Source organism: Bombus bifarius, unplaced genomic scaffold, assembly GCF_011952205.1.
Source record: "Bombus bifarius isolate JDL3187 unplaced genomic scaffold, Bbif_JDL3187 scf7180000009200, whole genome shotgun sequence".
NCBI classification, from domain to species: Eukaryota; Metazoa; Arthropoda; class Insecta; order Hymenoptera; family Apidae; genus Bombus; species Bombus bifarius.
This window is the reverse complement of record NW_022884965.1, coordinates 361,494-384,614: the sequence shown is the minus strand read 5'-3', so window position 1 is coordinate 384,614 and position 23,121 is coordinate 361,494. Positions and strand designations below refer to the sequence as shown.

Sequence of the window (23,121 nt, the reverse complement as noted above, 5' to 3'; positions counted from 1 at the left end):
CTCTGTTATGATCCTTGAACTTTCATGTCTCGATCGCATTTGTGGTTTAAAAGAGCTAAGATTTTTATGTTTTCAGAAAAACTTCAACGTAAAATTGAACAGAGAAATTACGAATAAAATTTTCAGAGAAAACTGATTCACAAGTTAATTATATATTATTATGTCAATTCTTACGATTAGTTATTATATAATTATAGTTACTTATATCAACCATACCTAATATGACAATTTCTCTAATTTCGTCATCCGATAACGAAGATGTATATAATTCAACCAGTTTAAAGATCACTAATGAATTAAAAATTAATTAAAAAAGCAATTAGAATAGTAAAACAATTAATTCGCAGCGCAAAACCTATTATTTCCACAGTTCTTCATCAAGTATCCTTAACTTGGTCAAGATATTTTCCAGCGAATAAAATTCCCTCTCCACTTGTCGTTACGGCAATTAAAATAAATCACCAAAATCCACCACGTTTCACTATAATTATCCAAAAGACCATTTCATTCTTCTCGTAGCTCGTTGAAATAAATCATCGTATCGGGTGATTCAAAATTCACCCATTTTATGACCCAATTCGAGATATTCATTTATCCGAATTTTCGTAAACAGGAAACAGAGAAACGAAATGAGGTATAAGCGTAGGATGAAAGAAAGGTGAAAACGAACCGATCCGTTGAATTCAACTGCGTGTAAAAATGGGACCAGAAGGGATTGGAAGATCAGAGACGGATAATTGATTCAGTCACGGCTTGCCGATTTGCACCCTCCTTTTTGGCTGGGAATACAGCTACGGAAATTGCTGTTTTCCCTACCACTATCTCCGATTTTCAAATTAAACTGGCAACCAGGACCCATGATCCCTTTTCTCCTATCGATGGAAAGCTTCTTTTTCCAACCAATAGAATCGAGAGATATTGAACTGTGAAATTAATAAAGCTTTTGTGTACACAAAGTATTTTGAGGTTTCCCATACAAATTTTACTCTGTTCAGTTTTATAGATAAAGGTAAGACTGAAATATTATGTTGCAAAATGTCCGCAAATAATTTATAAAGATTTTGACGACAAATGTATAAAACGTAACGTAAGCACTGTATCCAGTAATTTGAATACTTCACGTTTACTTAAAATATAAGTGTGTCATGTATAATTTTTCTTTCTCCATTATTTCAGAATAAAAGAAATATTTATCAGAAGCATACCTTGGCTTTGTTTCCTTTTCTCTATTGATATACATATGTATAATGTTACGTAAAATGTATTGCTTGTGAATATCTATAAATATGAAATTTATCATAGAATGAAACTTTTTCCACAGAAAAGAAATGCATTTGTATATGTAAGTATTCAAACGATAAAACCATCGAATATCGAACGCGTCAAATAGCTGGCTCCATGACGTAATAATTCATACGATCGCTAGTCCCTTGTTGCAACTTTGCGTACAATGTTTGTGTTAGCACGTAATATTTGTTTCTACCGAGATTTATTAGAACGTAGTAAATATAAAATGCACATGGTTGAACAAGTTTTGACAAATAACCGATGGAAAAGTAGGTCACAAAACTAGAATTGCGTACATCGGTTCGTGTTAGCTTTTCCAACTAAACTAAACTTTCGTTTAAACGTTCTTCGAATTTAAAAAATTCGATACGAATACGAAAGTTGTTTTCCTTTTTCTGAATGCAGCACGATCGATGTTTCATATCACCTTTCCGCGTTGAAAAGATGAACCGAGGCAAAGATACGATAAAATATTTTTTAATTAAATACGTAGGTGAACTACAATCGATGACAACAAAATATCGAGAAATCGATATTGGAGAGGGCGACGTAAAAGTATTAATGTAAATAAAAGTCTCGGTCATGGGTAAATATCGGATTAATGAAATTAGGACGAGGTTAGTTGAAGATGAATTTAATATCGACGTGATATCGAGAGAAATAAAAATAAATTGTCGACAGATATAAAAGTAATGTCGTTGGTTGAGGAGATCTCGGCTTCGATTAAATGCTGTTACATTACGTCGTGGATAAGTAACTAACTTTATTCTTCTTTGAGGCTCCACGTAAAATGATTGATTCGTAAATTCAATCAAATTTTTTATGGTTTCAAAATAAAAAATCATTCATAAAATTAATTTTTACTTTTCTCTGAGATTTTTAAATAAGAACCGAACAAGATCTATATTTTTGCTCAAGATTGCGAAGTCAAGAAGAATTAATGAAACCAAGTGCATTTGTTTGTATTTAAAAATGCAAATCGAAAATAATTAATAAAATCAACGAAATCTCTTTCTCTTTAATGTTCATAAAATAAAAAATAACTCATAAATTTATAAAATCAATAAATTCTCGAAAACCATACCTCCAATAATAAAATTTTATATCATATCTTCGACTTTTTTTTTTCGTGTAAAATCACCCGTTATCTGATTGTACTCTTAATTATACCGCGATATATATATATATATATATATATATATATATATATATAAAGAATGCATTAAATCTAGCAGAAATACAATATTTTACGAACGATGAGGTATCGCGCTCTTATATAATACTTTTATTTATTCTTCGTTTCATTTATCGAGCGTCTTCGAGTATTGTTTGTCTTGGAAACGAGAACGTGCCCCCCTCGACACGTGGAAACCTAGATTCCACCAAGATTCCCTGCTGTTGTCAGTAAGGTTACGCTTCCGCTCTTTTTCGTAAGCCACGGCGAGTGGCGACTAATCGATAGAGCAAACTGTTGATTCTGACCCGGACGCGTCAGACACGATTCCAGATTTTGCGGGCCACGGGAACTATGCCGATCTTGGAAATCAGTTCTCGGTCAGCTCGCTGAAATTCGAGCATCAAACCGATCAATATGACGTTTGGCTGCAAGTTTCTTTCCAGATATTAAGTTATGACATATATAACTTGTCCCGATTTCGTTGTATCGATTATCTTAATCTCTTTCTTGCCGACAAATACTTTTATTCTTATAAACGTGCAATTGTGAACGTACACGAGTAAATAAGTGCAAGTGCAGATTTCTAGAAACACGTAAGAAATCTCGACGAGAAGGAAATAATTTTCTAAATCGTTCGTTTTCAATTCATCGTTATTTTATTACGTTGTCAAAGGATTAAATATAAAGCGATAGCATAATTATTTGAAATTATCCGTAATGTATCCTTTGAATCGTTTTTAATCGTATCTGTCTTCCTTCTGTGTGGTAATTCCTTCCTACATACTTTTTAGATATTTGTAAAAGAAACCTTGAAAGCTAAGCTTAAAACAGTAATTTAAATACAAGTAAAAGAGTAAATTAATCTTCAGATTTTTTAAATATGTGGAAAAATTTGTGATTTTCGGACGAGTAAAATATTATAAAATATTATCTTAATTCCGTCTACCCTTTTTTAAACTTTCGGCTGTTATTTTCACATTTTAGAGAAGCTACGAATGCTTGTTGCTGACGCAAAGCTCGTCTAAATCAATGTTTTACATGCTCGTGCCGCGCGTGCTGTAAACCTACAGCAGAATTCATAGATTACAGAGGGATTCATAGGAATTAGACAAAGCTTGTGTGTTCTCCAGCAACGTCTCTTGTTCATCGTTCGTGCAACTGCTTTCCCATCCACGTCACGGCATCTGTTATACATCTATCGTGGTCTCCGCAGTAGAGACAAGCATCTAGAATGTGAATGTGGCTATGAGAATCGTCTACAAAAGAATGTCTATGGATTAAATGAATTAGGATTTGTATTTGAAAAAGAAATTTGGATTTTCAAATTTAATTTAAAATTCTATATTCCTTGTTATTTCTTTTGTCCATCTAACTTTATGTAATTTCTTATATCAACAAAATTGAGAAATTGATTAACGTAAGAATTTACACGAAGTTAAATGAACAAAAGAAATAGTAACGAACGTACCATGTTAATTGAATTTTGAAACCAGTCATTTGACCGGCTGTGGTAAGGTTCGTGTTAATAAAAGATTTTGATAAAAATGTGTACTATAAGATAAAGAAGAAAGGGAAAGACGTAACGTATTGGGTTCGATAAATCCATTTCCAAGATGAGACACCGAAGAAATAGCAGTAATATCAACACAGAGATTTCAAATATAAATCATTGATTCTTATGAAACTACGTATGAAGTAGTCTCCAAAGAATTATTGGAAACATATTTTGTAATCAATGTATTGATATTCTCATTGAAGAAATGACGATGGCCATTATAGCTGAGATGGAAAAATTGCAATTTGTAAAAAATACATTAAATTTCGATTGTAGAATCTTTGCACCATTGTGGTCCACGAATTTTCCAAATAATCAAATATTTACATAATACCCAGGTTTGTTACATTATCGTGACAAAGCACACTGGTGGACCTTCTGCAACTAAAATTCGACCAAACTATCCTAAAATCAGAGTTGGTCCGACAAGCCAGCTTGTCAAACGAGATCCGAAGTCACGTCACACTCTGTCCCCTTATTTTCCAATGAAATCCCGTGATACCATGATTTCGACGTGCGCTGCTCCTCCCTTTTCGTCGCGATTTCCCGTTTCATAACACCAATACGCCATTCCGGCCGCCTATTTATCTTTCCTCGCCTTCAATCTCGTCGCCCATGGCTTCCCTTTTATTCTTGGCCATACTTTCTCCTTTCTGTGTAAAATCCCGTTGAAAAAGCCACGCGTACTTCATGCCATGGGGCTAATATCGCGGGCCAACGCAACCCCCATGCGAAATCGATGGAGCTTAAGTCCCTGGACAACGAGGGGCTGACAGAGCGTTCCTTCGATCGTTAGCTGTCCCTTTTTCGGCTCTTTGTGTGACCTGTTTCGATTCGTTTCCGCGGCTTGTGTATGTCTTGCAGATTATTTCCTTAGGCATAAGACAGGGGTCTATTGTCTGAATATATTTGGTTCTCACAATTGCGTTGATTGGAGGAGATGTTTGCGGAGATGGCGAAGGACCGGTTGGAATTTAATCATCGGAGTTTGGGTAATTGTGGAAGGTTTCAGACTGTTTGGTTTCATTGGAAGATGATGAAGTGGATACATGGTTCTAAGGAAAGCTTAGTATATAATCCATTTGCTTAGTTTTATATTTGAATATGTTATTTAAGTTCTGTTATATTTCTTGTTTATCGCTACATTAGCTGGTGAGGCAGTAGTGATTACGTGTATTCAATATATATAAATGTTAAATAATATTTACATGCTTAGCTCTCTTGGCACAGCTATCTTAGTTATTTATTAAGTAATTATTTAATTATTTGTTAGCTAGCAAGTTGATACGGTTTGTATGCTTCTATAGACGGTGAAAAAAGTACATTTCTTCTAGAAACTTTGGAGCTTTTTTACGTTATGTTCTATCAGTTAGAACTGATTGTATATTGTTGAGTATCTCTAAGTTACGTCTTGCCTCCTCGAATTTTAGTCCAGTAGCAATGTAGTTGTTCGATGGTGTTATCGGTGTTGCAATATTTACCGGAGTACCAGGTTCTGTTTTTTTTTTTTTTTTTTGATAAGATGAGAATGTGTAATGTCGGAGCGATCTATCCTGAGTTTGACTTATTCAAGTTTATTTAATTTTAAGGGTCGCTTTCATTTAAGAAAGATATGCGAGAAAGAAAGGACGAAGAAACGAAATTATATCGATACTATATACTTCGTCTAATTGTTGGGGATATTGGATTCAGGCAAATTATGAAATTGTTGAGGTCGTTTGATGTTTTGTTGTAAGATAGTAAGTTAAATACACGTTTATAAGGAAAATTTGATATGTGAATGAGTCATGCAATTAGTTTTATTTCCAAGCTCTTTCTGTAAAGCGTCAAACTCTTATCAAAAGGAAAGGAGATTATTTAGATTGAATTTTTCTACATTGCAAATCCAACAGATCAATCCAATCATATCATTTTCTCTCACCCTATTCTTCATACTTCCATGAAACTAAACTTCCAAATCAATCAAATAAAACACGAATTTCAAAGTGTAAGACCCTTTCGAACTTTCTCCTCCTTTCTCTCTTATTATTTTTACCCCTGCAGAAAAGGGTAACTCCGCAATAATAATTCTATTACAAAGACTGGGAACCAAGTTCGATCCCTGTTCGACGTTTAAACGTCGTCGTTTCACGCTTTCGTCGCAAACTCGCTTTCGTAGTCTCTATGGAGCGAAGTTCGATTATTAGGTTACGTGCCGAAATTTCAGGGAAATTTCAAGCGAGGGAAAAATCATGGTCGGGACACGTCACGTTCCGTGGCGAATCTAGTTTTCGTCGACGTTTTCGTACGTCTCGAATCGGAGGTTCATCGATCGTAGACACGGAGACGACGAATGCAAAGCACGTGTCAAGGTAAAGTGGTAGTATCGGAGGGAAATCTTTTCTGAACGGCGTTCAAACGTGTGCCTTTTACCTTTGCCCGACTTTAAAGGGATCGTAGTTTTACTCACGATTTCATCTTGTTTCCTTTAATAGTGTAACTTTGTGGGATCGTGTAACTTTTGAAAAAGCCATTTTCTGCTATTCTCTGTGTCGAATCTCTGTCGTATTCTCTGTGTGTAGGTTCTCTGAATAGCGTAGTGACGTAGGAATTATAGAATATTAATAACGGGAAATGTAAAATATTGAAGTATTAATAAAAATATTTTTCAAATAGTAACATGAAGTATCGACGAAAGCATTAATACACGAGAATGTAAAGTATAAATTTATAAAATTAATAAAAAAATTTTAGTAGTTTCAATGTTTTGTGTATTAAAATTATTCTAATAGACAATTGATAATATTAAGAATTTTATGAAGAATTTTCGTAAGATGATAAAATTCAATATTTCGTTGGATGTTAAGCTATACATTAATACACTAAATTTTGTTTCGAGCTTGCGCGTTAAACTTTTCATTCAAATCACTAATGTCCCCATCACAATATTTAACAAATTTTTAAACATCCGTTATCGATCTCATATGCTACATTGATGTTTCTTGTTTCCGTTTTAACTGTTTTATTTGTGTGTGTACGAAAGAACTTTGGAAATAAACAGAAAATTATTTATATTCATTTTTCAGAGCTGCTTATGACGGACTTTGACACCATTTTTCTTCGACCGTCTTTTTTCTTCAAAACTAATTTAACATCTGGGTAACTTACCTTGTGAGTAAATTAATCGATAACTACATCGCGACTACTAATTATATCCCTACGAAATCTTGATGTACTTCCTTTTCATGTCACTATATCGATATTACCACAAGCAAAACACCTTTCTTACACGTGTCTTAATAGCTGTTACAATTTCAGCTCCCTGAGTATAAACTGTATCCAACAGTAATTATACTCCTTTCGAGTACTAATTGAAACAGCTATGTTAGGATATAATCGTATAATGACTGTGTATATCTGCATCATGAAAATATGAAACTTTTGATGCACACCTTATTCTTTTAATTACTAAGTACGGCAACGACACTCGCTGGAAACATAACTGTTTTGCTTAATTATTAAATGTATAAGTTGATTCGGTGCCTTCATCACATGTAATTTGTAATTAGGCGGTTATTTACGCAATTAAACATATTATCAAAAGCAAAATAGCTTTCAATCTTCCAGATAGTCAGCGGTGTAGAATAACACAAAATATAATCAACAAAAGTATAATTTAAATACTTAAATTGAATTCTTACAATGATAAGAGAAATTTTTAAATTTAGAACAGAGTTACGATGAATTGCATATAAAGGCATCCGATTGATTTGTACACTTAATAAAGCGTCCTGTTTATCAATTTTCATTTTCTAAGGTGTTACAAAATTTTTGATGTTTTTATATATGTCCCATTTTATGCTTTATGTTACTTCATGTTACTAACTTTTTACGTGTGGAAAATTTTCGAAAAGGAACAGTGTCGATGATCGATTCACTGAAATAATATAATAAAATAAACGATATAAAATCGAAATGAACTTCGTTGACTAACGAATTTGATTTTCTACACTATTTTCAGTCTCGTATTTATTTATTGACAGGGATGGTGAACATTTTGAAATTGAGTATTCTATTCTTCTCTTGTACTACAGCCTGAAATCAATTACCATTCTTTTCATATTTCGTATCTTTCTTATAATTTTTTAATTAATCTTCAAACTATCTATAACATTTAACACCGTTTAATTTATAACATTTTTTCATATACATAGAATATATCGAAGAAGTTTGTCTAGAAAAAATGATTGCTACTTGTTTAAATTTTTCTTACATTATAAAAGAGCTAGAAACTCGATAATTTCAAATTTTTCTTATTTTTATCACGTTCAATTATTTAATTTCTCCAGCAATTCATTATGATAATATATCAAAAGCAGCTTCGATTATCCACGATAACAATATTCCTGTGTTGTCCCTTATTGTCCGAATAAAGATGCACGGAATGTAACCGTTAGCAGTAATGTTCCACTAATTTGGTTCGCGAATCACGTATAGGCCGCAGTTTACCATAATCGGGCGGAACTATTAATTGCACGGTATGCAGATGTTCCTGCCGACGAGCTTTGACGATCGACAAGATAACATCCGTGTAAATTATTGACGAGCTGCGGGGATACGCTAGAGGATTTACTTCTGCCGTGACTATTTGCATTCCTAATTAATAAATTTGAATTGTTTTGATAAAATGCCTCGTAGTGCCAGTGAAATAATTCATACGCGATGTTATTGTGTTTTCGTTAATTATTACAGAGCTAATTGAATACGAGAGCAGGAAAATTGGGAAAAATGATAGAGGATTGGAGTTGGAGAGATTGCGTTTCGAGAAGGTTGAGATAGCGTATATTAGGTTGAGTTTGATAATGTTCGACAATATCATTGAGGAAATGAAATGTAATGGTTCAATCGAACGTTACAATTAATATGAAATTTTAATGGAACCTTGCAATTAATTACAAACTTTAATAGACATTTATATTACATATTTTCTAATTAAATTAGTTTAGCAATTTCCTTCATTTCTATGCACCATCTTGTTGTATGAAAACAGTTTAGTAAGCGTATTTAAAAAAAGAGTATTTTCTTTCATAATTTCCTTCAACAAAATTATTGAGTATTTTGAAAAAAATACGCTACTTCTTTATTTATAATGACATTGAAGGACGTAAGTATTTGATATCAATGTATCAATTCAATGTGTAAAGGTATTATTTCAGACAAGAGATAGTGCGTCGATACTTTTAATTTTGTTCCTTTTAAAGAATAAGAAGGACGATATTTTTCCATCAATCTGATAATATTCAATATTTGCACATAGAAACACACGACTATGCATTATTTGTATCGTATGTACGTGTGTGTAAACAAGAATGGTTGTGTAAATAGATTACTTTGTTAACGAAGATGGTGGGTATACGTATAAGAAGAAAGACAAGGTTTGTTTCAGTTTTCTCGTTAAATTGCTCTTCTTCCAACAATCAGTAGTATATGTTTGTCGCAGTATAGTCAAGTTGATGTTTATTGACTCTTAATAATCGATTGGCTATTATTGTGACGGAAAAGAAAAGGCGAATTGTATTAATCGAAGATTAAGAACATTTTTATGATACAATATTGTGTAACTATGAAATAATTTGATATGAATTAAAAATTACGTTATTGATGTTTTTAGTATAAAACATATGATATCGAATTGTTTACGCTTTGAGATACCGTAAAAGTAAATCGTAGGTGCAATTAATTAATCTAAGAGTTAGTTTACAAGTCCATTAAAACGGGGTTAAATACTTCTTAACATCGTAATGATTGAATCGTTTAATCAATCTGCTCTCGATTTTATCCTGTTTCTACGTAGTTGTACTGTGTTGTTATTAGAATTTATTAAAACAGTACAATCGCTGTAATTGCATGGGCCTGGTTTTGTCTTTTTTACGTTCATCTAGTTTTTAACGAAGATCTAACTGAGCGAGGTTCATAATAATGGAATAAAATCTCATTAAGCGTAGCAGTCAGAAGATGAGAGTTCTGTTAATTAACTGAAAAATTAGTTTAATTTAACCGATATTAACGAAGTCTAAAAAATGCACAAACTTTTTTCTATAGAACATTTTTCTATAGAACCATTTTTATATTTCATATTTTTAATTTTTCAAATATTATTCTCCTCTGTATCGTAGTATGAAACAGTATAACTGTAATTTTCCTGAAAATTTCCCTGGAATTTTTATAACTTATGATTGAAACTGTTAATAAATAATCGAACCACAATTTTATAAAAGATTCGCGTAATCTGCACGTACTAAATACTACAATTATAATTATTTCATTATCGTGAATATTCCTGGATTAATATTACTAAAAACTGTTAGAGCGGTAACAAAGTATTTGTTTTGATGGAAATTTGCAGAAGGTTCGCGTAATCCCTGCATCCTGGGCGGAAATGAATATTTTTCCGAAGATGTCTAGTCGATAGAGCTTCCGATAATGTAGAAGATAATAGCGAATAATATTTATTCAAACTTCGAACATATGTGTAACTGGTACAATATAATTTCCGATATTTGTTCGTAGTAATTGATAAAACATTTGTTCAACGATTTTATCTGAAAACTATAGACGTGGAAACCTCTTTCCTCCATTTCGAATTAGCGTTTTTATACAGACACTTTTCTTTAAATAATATTCATTTTCGACTTGATTTCATTTTAGCCATTTAAATCTTTTATCGAATATCGCGTTATCGTGTATTCATAATAAATTGACGTACATAGAAATTCATATTACCGTCTTATTTATTTATGAATTCGAGTAAATTGGGAGATCTTTTGATGAATTTATAATAACAGTTTCGAAGCTGAATCCATATAAAGCGATGTTGTAGTAAGGTGATTGCCTGTTTTAGCTATTCCAACACGAAACGTTGATTAATCTTACCATCTTCGAGTTCAATTCATTATTTCCAGATTATACCTCGTTTCTCATTTATTTTGTCGAATGTTCAGATTAGAGTGGATAAATACTTTTATTTTCCAGCTATGATAAATTGCCGTGACGCTAGGAAAGATCTCTCTTCTATATACTATTATTATCTACGATTCAACGAGAATTCAACCAGTCTCCGCACTTTCCAAGTTAAATCCACATAAATATTCATCCTCGTGACATTTTAATTACAAACGCGAATTATATTTATCGTTCGCGAATTTTTAATCAAACGATATTAGCTCGTTGCTGACTGTTTATTTCATGTACAAGCGTGTACGTGTACGTGCCACTGATCTAATAATGAACAATAAAAAATTGAATATGTGTTAATATAGCTTTATTTATATACAGTTTAGTCTTCGATACGTATTTATATTTCATTCTAGATTTCGATTAAAGCTTTATTCATATATAATTTAACACATTCTTTCTGTTATCTGATACAATAAACACTATTACAATAACAATTTAGTTGCGAACGCTAGGAGATTTTCCAACAAATCGCATCATTTCGACGCGTCTGTTCGAAACATTATTCAACATAACACTCATCAATCTGCAAGCCCGTATCTTCACCTGTTCCTCCATTATTTTCCATGTTTTTGCTGCCGAGCAGCTTTCATAGAACACGACGACACTTTTTTCTCATCTGTTCGTCTCCTCGGAGACATTAATCAAAAAGCAAGAGGTTCGTTTGTTCACGTCGCTACGAAACAGCAAAACCTTCGATGAAGAAATGCCTCTCGTTTCACTTTTATTCCAACATTCTCGTCCCTCTTCGAATTTCTTACCTTCTCTTCTCTTCTCTGTTTACTTCCACTCGGATTTACTGGCAAAACATCGCGACTAGGTTGACTGGAAGATACGGAACAAGGAATTCGCTGCAGCTCGCGAAAAACTGGATTTATCTCGATTGAAATTTTCCTTCGGGGGACCAAGAATTATTTTATTTCCGGTGTTCGTTGAACATTGTAAACACAGGTGGAAATCGTCAGTTTTGATCAAGCGTTGTCTTTTTATTATGTTTTCAAGTATGTTGGTCATGTTCTGATAAATTTCTGCGACATCTTAAAATTTCGATGACGTTTAAACGCAAACGAGTCAAGAGTTTTAAGTTCCAGGTGAATTTTTAGAATTGTACAAACTATAAAATTAGATCTCAATGGAAAATAACATTTCTTCATAACGATTTCTATCACGGTTTCATAGTCTTGTTTTACATCTTCCTACGAGGTTATAAATTGATAAGAATGTTCCATTACTCGTTTGTTCGTTCCTAGTGCCTATTATAACCCCAAGAATTATCCATTTGAGAGGATTTTACCGTCAGATTGATTTTATTGTCAGTTCAGTTATTACCCTCTTTCGTATTACCGCCTGGCTCATTCTAATTGTAAGAACTTTATAGCATCTTCGTTTATGCAGAATTTACTGTTTCCAGCAATTCCACAGTTGTCCTTTTGCGTTACGATTCTTTTATGCGAAATAATTCCATTATGTAGTTTTCTCGCCGCCTATATTCTTCGAAATTGTCTTACTGTTACTTCCATCGATTAAATCCATTTTATCTTTCTCTCTACGGTGATTCTTTTGCTCGTTACCACGCGTAGAATATTTGTTGTTTACCTCTTGTGCAATGTAAAAATATTCCTTTCGTTGTTTCTTTTTATGTTAGCGGAACTATTTTCAGACAAATGACGGTCGTAACTTGTTGCACGTACGACACGTAAAAATTGTCCTAAACTCCCCAGCAAGAACCGTCCCGATTGATGTATAAAGAAGTTCTCTCTTGGTTTGTTACTTTCTTCTCACAGGTTTTTTTTTTCCGTAGAACGATGTATCTTTGTTAACATTGTGTGCGTTTTACACGACGCAGCTTCTTGCTTCTTGAATCGCATTTCAGTCGCGTGGAAAGTTACGTTGCTAGTGCTTGTGTGGATTGTATCGTTACTGCTCGTGTTAGTGAAAATCACGTGCGAATATTGATGTTTTTTGCACGGTGGTGTGTCGACTATAAAAAATCCTTCTTAAAGGATCAACCTCTCGATGAGGTATACAAATGTTTTACTTTGTTCTACCTTAAACTATGCGAAAACTTATGAAACTTCCATTGTAGAAAAAAAAAAAAAAAAACAAATTACATTAAGTAACCGGATCTAGACGTTTACGGTGAATTAATGACGGTTTTACCCTCTCGTATAAATCGTCTAATTCTCGAGCATCCACCAAGTTGGTTCAATGTTAGTGAGGAGTCGAGCTTCCACCGAGAAAGAATTCTGCTCACTAATAGGTACTAATAGGTACTCTGAGTTACGGATTTACGACATGTGACTAAATATTGAGGATACACAGTCCTAGTAATTTGTCTGGTCCGCAAACGTGTGATTCCACGATCATAAACTAATTTCTAGACCTATTGTAATTTCTGACTCTCTGAGCAAAAGACTAAACCTAACAATAATATCTAGGTTTCAGATAGTTGTAAAAAAATGGATCATACGTAATAATATTTTACATATTATGTGCATTTCATGCATTTCTACATTTCCGACAAATTTTTCACAAATACATAAAAATCTGCAATCTGGTAATCACTTATTCACTCGCTTATTCCAAACAAGACTTATTTAGCACAATTCGAACAACAGAGGAGTTAAATCTTGCAGTCTTCGAACGTTCCCATCTGAAACTCGCGTTGCAACTTCGTTCCTACCTCCAATTCTTTCTACGACCACATAACTCATCTACATCCCTACCATTTCTCATTTATAGTACTATCATTTATAAAATTCGGCACGATTTCGTCTACTCTATAGATATCCACGCTTCTGCCGTCTTTCATCTCGCCTGACAATTCTACCGTCAGTCTTTCTCAGCCATATAATCAATCCATTGTCTGAGCGAAGGCTTCAGAGGGTCGTGCTTGCTTCTTGCGTTCCAAAAACGTCGAGGTTCTACTCGATTCTCTTCTTCTGTTTAAAAGCTTGCTAGCTGTAAAAGCTTGGCGCGAAACGTGTTGGCTTATTCAACGACGAGGCGCGACACGCGTCAACGATTAACGAGATTTCACGTGCTGCTGAATCGACGTCTACGTTGCTAGCTGGCGAAGAGACAAAGGCACAGTATCGACGCGTACCTACATGTAATCGACAGACTGTTAAAATTTTCTTTGTGCCAGCTAAGCTGGGCGGTCTTTGTCGGCCACCCACACGTGACTGTTCGGTTGTTGCTCCGTTGCTAGGAAGCGTGTGTTCACGCGAGTGTACACTCTTCATGCCGCTCTTTCAACCCTAGAATGGCTTATCCGTGTTCCTTTTAGCTGGAACGCCTGTTGACCGACATTCTCGTTTTTATTGCGTCCCCTTATCGTTCGTTTTAGCTACTAGGTAAAAGTGTCGTATGAGCGAAGGTTCGAATAGCGTTGCGAGGAACATGTTTTCTTTTTTTTCCTTTTTTAATTGAAGCGCGATTTGATGCTGTGCATGTTCGTGTTCAGGTTGGAAATTGAAGCCGTCGTGGGATCCAAATTCTCGATATTGTAGTTCTGTTTGGGAATATGCTGAGATGTCGATATTCTATTTCGCGAGTTTCTTTCTGAAATTTAGATATCGATTTGATGGGATGCGATAGAAAATAATATTTGGAATGATAATCTAATCTAATCTAATCGGTAATCTAATCGCGTTATATAAAAAACAATTTATTGATATCGATATCATATCATAGATATTAGTAAAAAGTAACTAAAAATTACACTGTTCTAAATTAGCTGGAAGTGTGTTGAAAGCGATTTGTCGCATGTACAGATTTCAGGGACATTTTTTGATTGCCAAATCGCGTGATGGATTAAGGTTCACGAAGTTTTAAAAGTTCTGGGTCTTGTGGAAAGTCTAATATTTAAATCTAGATCGTTGATATCGGCCAATTTTGAGTTAATTTATCAGAAAGTGTGCATGAATTTGACAAATATTTAAGAGATGTTGCTTCCTAGAAATTTATTTAATTAATCAAAAAATTAATTAAAAAGTATTATGAAGCATTAAGTATTAAAAGACTTCCTAAATTTCCAATTTTTTAATTAAACGTAATTTTTGTTACCTAAAAATTAGTTTCATGGCGGAGAACGAATATAGCAAAAGATAAAATTTACTATGTCGAAGTCGTAATAGTCCTTTTTCGCGAAAGCCACGGAATTTTGACGTTCGTGTCGGTGAAATTCTTTAAGGCGACACGTATGTGAAGTAAAAAGGGACGAATGGCATGGAAAATGGAAAACCCAAATAACACAGCCAGTGGTGAAAAAGATACGTAAAGCTCTTGATAAACTTAACAGGAGAGGATCATGAGTAAATCGAGCTGAAAATAACAGACAGTGCTTCAAAGATGAATCTGAAGGGGATGTGTTGTCTCATAAATAGAATAAACCGTACGCGTCAGGTTTTTTTTGTATTTTATTATAAATAGACAACTTTTATAAATCAAAACGGAAATAATTATTATTATATTGATAATTAAATCGTCGCATCATTTACCCAATGTTAGCAACTATATCATATCTTGGACAGCGATGCAAATATCTTCGAAAGATGAAAACCTTGTCTTGTCAAACGAATATTCGGATATCCATACGGGTATTCACCGTGACGTTTTTTTATGTATAATCGATACCTCGCGCCGTCGAATTGCGAAAATCACAGCCACGGATCTGTTTCTGGTTGTCGAAATCGAATCTTTTCAGTTATCGACAACTGTTCGGCAAGCGGCCAGCTTTTAATTGATAGCTTCCAATTCAGCGTTCTCTTCCTGTCTCTATTGTTCTTCCGTGACGGAGAAAAGAAAAAATGTCCGACAGGAAAGATCTCGAAAACATGCCAATTATGTTGCGTTGAAGAAAGAAGAAAGCGTTTTGTAAAAATTTCAATGATTTTGTGGAATCTAAGAATATTAAAATAAATGTCAGCAGAATTTTATCGAAAGATATTAGAAAAAATATAGATATGTAAGATGTGCTCCCGTTAAAAAAAAAAAAAAAATAGTGACTACTTTAAGTAAATGAACATTTTATTCGTGATATTACCACTTTATGTTAATTGCAACCTTTTTCATCCAAAAACCGACTAATTTCAGTTAGCTAAAAGGTTTAGCAATTTATTTGACGTTTTTCAAACGATTCTCATCTTCAAAAATCAAACAATTATTTATTTAAACAACGATAATCCACCATTCACTCGTAGGTGAATGAAATTTTCATGTTGAACTTTGTTTTCTGATCGCGGCTAAATCGCCCCACGAATTGAAGCAGACGTGGCTAATTAACGCAGAACCGCGGTTCATCGAAACACACGTCGACCTAATTCCTAACATCTTGTGTGCCTTACGCCCCGGATGCACGCATAAATTTCACAGCACGAATTACACGCATCTGAATAGTCTCAAAAGGAATTTCTGTTCTGTTCCTCGATCCTGTTCGTCGATTCGCGATACCAAAAGCGAAGATAACGAACGCGTGCGTACGTGTGCTGGATTATCACAAAGGTGATTGAAACGTAGTTTATGTACTTTGTACGATCCGCTAGGAAATTATTCAGATTCCACGAAACAAGCTCTCGTATCATCGTCGTCGCTTCGAGCAAACGTTGATACTTCCAGTTCCGAGTAATTTTCTAGCGTTAGGATTCTAAAGATTGAACATACATCGTGTGATGGAGTATACGCAGAATTATCTATAGTTGAATACACAATTCCTCTTTTCAATACGTACTATGTATATATGTACACTATATGTAATATTTATTTTGAAAGTTTCATCTAAAAGTTTCTTTTTCAATAAATGTTTTGCAATGTAAATCGTGGGTTTTCGCGTCTCTCATGTGTAACGCTTAGAATATTCTGGTTTCTAAAATGTATACGCTGTAACATTCATATTACGTTTCGTTGGAGAGCTCACGTATTTCCGGATTGTAATTGAATTATACGCGCATCCACTCTTCGGTAAGTTTGCAATATGGTCGTGGGCGAAAACTCGCGGCGAACTATCCCATTTGTTGTAAAATTTACGAAGCCATAATAACCGTTTCCACCAAGTCGATATCGGATATCGGCGTCCGTACAACTAATTGAAATATTTGCCGATATTTGATCGAACGTTCAACGCGCGTCGCATCGAGTTTAAAAGTTTTGCGGTCGCGTCATCCGACCAGCGTTCCTTTATTGTACATGCGCCATATCGGCGACGTACTATTTGCTTGAAATATGAGTTGCTCAGAAGCCACGACGCTGATCAACTTGATAAATTAAAATGCACAGGGAAACGACGATAACGAGCATTATTTCATTAGAATTTTATTTGAAATTTACAATTATTCGCTGTCGTAAAACATTTTTCAAATGAAAAAATTGATAAAAGCGTATAAAAGATATATAATAATAAATCTACTAATAAGTTTGTAAGTTATCAAGATAAAGTTTCTATCTTCTCGAGAGGTTAATAAAACTTTATCTAATTTTAAAGGAACGGTCGTTATTGTATTTATAGTTAAGCTAATCGACTCCATCCAGATTAAAAAAAGTTGATTTCTGAAAGATTAGTTAAAGGGACAATAGTCATATATATTCTGGTATGCAGATCAAAAAACGTTTCCAGAACCGTAACTGATCAATTTGATTTCACGTACGAGTTCGTATATTATTATTTATTCTTAATTCCTTTCTTAATGGCTTCCGATATACATTCTATTTGCTTACGATATGTTTATGTATGCGAGTTCATATGTCTCAGTAATGTTATAGTCCCTTGTCATACATTCTGCTCATAAATTGCATATTTACTACTTTGAAAAGTGGAGGATGAAAGAACAAGACACCTGATGCCGAAAAACGATAGGAACACAAAGTAAAATTAATTATCCTGAACGTAAAAACGGCTTAATACTGCCGTCTCTGACATTTATCCGATTCATCGTCGCCAGCAAACAGAGGAAATTAGGAAACAACAGAGGAAGCTTTAGAAAAAAACCCCGCATTCCAAGCGATTTTCAGCAACGAAACATCGCTCGTTTCGGATTTTATCCTCTTCCTTTATTCGATGAGAATTATCTTTTGCTCCATAATGCTCTAGCTTCTGGCGATGCTTTGAATCCTTTGAGCCTGCAGTCGTTCATTAAACGATCCGGTTTGATTAAAACTAAAACAACGAACCTGTGTCGCTCGTTCGCTGATTCGTTCCTTCCTCGAATTAAATTTGAAGAAACGAGAGAAGCGCTTGAAACGGTGTACAACTTGAGATCTAAGCGATTGACTCGATTAGATTCGTTGATCTCGAAATCTCAATTATCTCGCTTCGCTGGATCAACAGGGTTAGAGACATTTGATACCGGGAATGAAACGAGGATTCTTGTAACTCGTTAAGTCAGGAATGGAGATAGCTTTATTGAGTAGGATTCGATAAGCTTTTCGTACGTAATAATTGAGAATGTTATTTGGCGAATCCTAGTCTCATTGGATTTAGACGTTGATACGTTAGGCGTAGGATGTGTGTAAAGATTTGCATATTGGGGTTAGGTTGCGGTTATATAAATTATATTATTTCAAATAACAGGCCGAGTTTCTACAGTATTATTCCGATGGATTATGTGACAGATTATAAATATAAGTTTTAAGTAACAAATCAGTTACTTGAAAGTGGTTTAAAAAGTTCAGCCGATACTTCGTTGTCTGATTATTCATCGTTGTATATTTCATTTAAATTTACATGATTCCCTGCTGAATAATAATCATAATAGATACTTGGTGAAACAGGTTTTGTTATTACGTTCGCAAATCCCATTTCACTTGGTTTGTCCATTGAAGTAATCTCGTGTTTATAAAATATAAAAGGTCATATGCGACTGCGCTAGCATAAAGGATTACCAAGAACGTTCTAAAATATGCGACGTACGTGTTTCAAAAACTGAATCGCGAATATGGCACGGAACTTCCATACGAGACTTTTCCCTGTATAAATTTAATTTTCAAAATATATATAAGCTAATCGTACATAAGATCACGCAAACGCTTCAGAATTGTTTCAATGAAATGTTGGAGAGCACTATTGCTCAAATAATATATCACTTTATTTGGAGATATATCGTATTTTAAGAATAGATATGTAGATAATAAATATATGTAGCTGATAAGAATGCTTGGGTATCATTATCTCATTGAAGAATATTGGTTGAATTAGAACAATTAGGTAAAAGTTCTTTATTTGTTCGCGATATAAATAACGTCATTTTTTTTGCAAATGCGTAAGTTGCTTTCAAAATAAATATAACAATTTAGATAAAACATGGTATACTTTTTATTCCAGGCTTTCATTTCGTACTTTTATTTCGAATGAAAATCGCACTGGTGTGATACGAATATCAGCTTTGCCATTCGAAAAACATAATATTTCCTGGCATTTCTAAATGGCGGGAGTTAAAACGTAGACAAGAAAATTATTCTAAAAAATATTTCCACGTTAGTCCAACGATATTTTCCTCTGGCATTTCTACATATAATTCACGAAATGGCGTATAACAGTGGCAACTCCCAATATAAAGATTAATGGCGTGAGGCAGGAAATCATGAATAGATGATTTTCAATAATCCTTTTATAGGACTTTCATGGGCGAAACGCGGTCGTGGAAGGATGTTCTTGAATATAGATGTTAGCAGGATCGATTCAGGCGCCTAATAGCTTCTACGAGTGTAAGCATCTCGAATTCTAAAGCTGATCCGACGGAATCGACTTCTTTGAGAGATTAGCAGAGTGACGAGAACTTTGTAATGAAGTTCAATGATACCCACGCGTGTTCTCCGTGAATTTGCCTCGAGTGATCTATAGAAAGTTTCGAGTATTCTGACAAAATGGACTTTGAAATGTTACAGAAGTCTGAGAACGATTATATTTATACATGTGCGTCGCGTGTGTACATCAGCTTCTAAACTATCAAAGATAATTCTGGTAATATCAACTTTTTATAAGAAGCATTTTATTATTATTACGTTATTGATATTAGTAATCATTATTATTTATTATTAGATTGCATATGATAAAATATATACATATATATATATATATAAAGTTACCAATGTAAATTTCTCATTATATATAGTAATTAGAGAGTGAAATAAATCAATACTCGACCCTCACTTGTATTCATGTTAGTTGTATCTATAAAAATACGATTTTGTATAAAATGGAGTATTATAAATACATTATTGTTGGAATTCTTTCAACTACATACGATCCTAGTACACGTTCATTCGTTTTAAACGTTTAAGATATTATATTAATTGAAATTCCACTTTATTTTGACAAATCCGGCACTTTAATTTAGAAATTTAAAACTGTTGCTTTAGATTTCGTGTTCTATTATTCTCTATCGAATACTTTTATGGCGGAGAGTTTAATGTTTCCTGTAGATATATGCAATAAAGAGAAATGACTTTCACTCGAGCTGCACTTTACTTTTAAGAGCTGTAAAAGGCAATTATCTTTAAAAGCCCATTATTTATTTATCCATACAAGAAAAGTAAGAAAAATCGCTTTACTGCTTTAATTAATTATTCATACAACTTTTAACACTGTATATTTACGTTAAATCCAATAAAACGTCAATAAAATGTTTTAGAGATTCTAATTGTATCTTGAAAATAATAAAACAACATGATCAATAAATATTGAAAAAAGAAAGAATGGAAACATTTTGGATCGTAGAACGAAGGCCTGGTAGTATTACTTTTTTACCATTATATTATCTTGTGCGATTTATAAACCATGTAATATTGGATAATATTAACGCAGTATAACGCGTGTAAAATACCAATAACCGCGTTCGGTTTGGTGATCCTCAGGAAGCGGTTTGGTGGTTTTAGAGTACGTGAAACCACTAATGAACGAGTTGTCGTTGATAATAATTTTTGCCTATCACGTCCTAAACCGTAACTCACTATAAAAAAAAATATTAAAGATGAATATTCTCTCATCTACCTTCTTTTAAAGAATACATTTTATGAATAAAGTAATGAATTTTCAGTACAGTAGTATTAAGATACATTTACCTTACGATTCGCTTAATGTTTAGAAAGAAAAAATTAATTTACATAAATACATCTCTACTCACAAAGAAGTCTCGCTCATAAATCTATTCATGAATTGTACAACTTTTATACTAACAATATTTTCAATATTCAAAGACCACAGGAGAAGGACAAGGTAAACAACGTTCAAGTTTAATGATATTCGTAGAACTGCCCTCCTACTTGACTATGAAATTAGGTATCCATATATTCTTCCAGCCTAATAAAGATTTCAAAAATGTCGATTAACTATTCACAAAATTTCACAGTAACATCGAAATTAAAATATCGACAAGAATAGACCTGTCCCGTGTTCCTTGCGTTCTCTTTAATTACTGTAACGCAAATTTACTTCGATATCTTTGCCACACGAAGTTAATCCCCGATTCGATTCATGATCAAATCACTTTTCACGTGGCTTCGTTTTCACAATAAAGTTAGCACGATTCGTGATATACGAGCTAACTGTTGAACATTCGCTAGCCGAGCACTCGTTAACCCGGATCGAAATGGAAGAGTGGGTCAGTTAATGCGGCCAGAAACTGGCCTTCGCGTGGCACGAACGTCTCCACGTGTTGGAAGTCAATTAGGAGCGGCCGGAAGTTGAGCTTGATCGTGGTACGAGGGATTTTCCGCAAGTCGACATGCCTTAGCCATAACTTGACTCACCCCCATCATGTTGTAAATTCAAAGGCAACTCGCCATGCCTTTGATGGTGTTCAGATATGGTGTTCAGAAACTAACTCACTAGCTTTTGTGCTTACGCGGATTGTTTGGCCGAATTGTTTGGTCGAATTGTTCGTCAAATTATGGAGATTCGGGCGATTGTGTTCTGTGCGAGAGAAAGGTGGATATTAGATTGTATTATTTCTGCCTGAGGACCTTTGACTGCAGATAATAATTGGTTGGTATAACCTGATTAATCGCATCGCTTTATATTATAATGGAAACAAGAAACGATGAAGGATATCAATTAGGCAAATGAGATTGGTTTTGATAAGGATATTTAATGTTAGAATGGTCGATCCTTAATGTGTTTCCACAATTATTTGAAAAGCGAATTAAAACGATGGGTAGACGACGAATTCTTATGCAGACTCATATTTTTAAAGACACTTTACAGAAGTTTGAGAATAATCATACATATAATGTAATATCAGTTTCGAAGTAATTTAGTAATTAATAATATATATCAAAGAATCGAAAAATTACAAGTTATGGATTATGGGATTGTCTTTTATAATTTTACAATTTAATCAGCCGATTTGTAATTCGACAAATCCGTTTCATTATCGAACTTGTTGCTATTGTAGTAATATTCAATTGCATGCAAAAGCCCCAGGAAATTGAAAGCCCCTAAGAAATTTCTAGTTTGCAAATAATGAAATTCGTTGATACACGATATTTCTACAAATCAAATACCAATTACAAATTGTAATATCCATTACATACAATAATATAATACAATGAATTGCCGGGAAAATATTCTATATCGGCGGAAAGAATCCCGCGAACGGAAACACGAGCCCCTTTATACAGAAATTTCAAGTGAAGCATTAATATTTGTTCGAACACAATGAGAATCGCAATTTATTGTCATAAAATACACATAATGGGTAACATGGAAACAAACAAAGATAGACAGAGGGACAGATTACTCGTTTAATTTCAGTTATACTTTTCAGTATCTATGGTTAAAGAGCAGTTGAATCCAGAATATGAATAAAATATACCTGTGCATTGAAATGTTAACATGTACACGAGTTGTAATATTCAATTTTAAATGGTTCATCGATATAATCATCAATAAAGGACATCGACATGAAATCGATGAGACATCAGTTCATTGGAGCTAATATTGAACGGCTGAATGGCGAATTTAATTTCAATGGAACAGTTTTTAAATTTCTTTTTTGTCGTTTGTAAATAGAGGACAATGAAAGAATAAATCGATAAATGTTTCATTATCTTTGGTACTTCGGTTTTAAAATGTTTATTATGAAAATCAAGATACAATATACTTTACTATAAGTAT

The 23,121-nt window shown here is 33.7% G+C and overlaps 1 protein-coding gene across 11 annotated transcripts in view; it reads left to right on the top strand.

The window, feature by feature from the left end:
- The window catches only part of LOC117214347, a 155,240-nt gene that overhangs the window by 42,397 nt on the left and 89,722 nt on the right, over window positions 1-23,121 (top strand). For 9 of the 11 annotated variants that reach the window (XM_033460392.1, XM_033460390.1, XM_033460391.1 and 6 more), the window contains exon 2: window positions 7,085-7,169. The exons of the other annotated variants lie outside the window; for them this stretch is intronic. The gene's annotated coding sequence lies outside the window, so the exon portion shown is untranslated. The remainder of the gene's footprint in view (window positions 1-7,084; window positions 7,170-23,121) is intronic. 11 annotated transcript variants of the gene reach the window in all.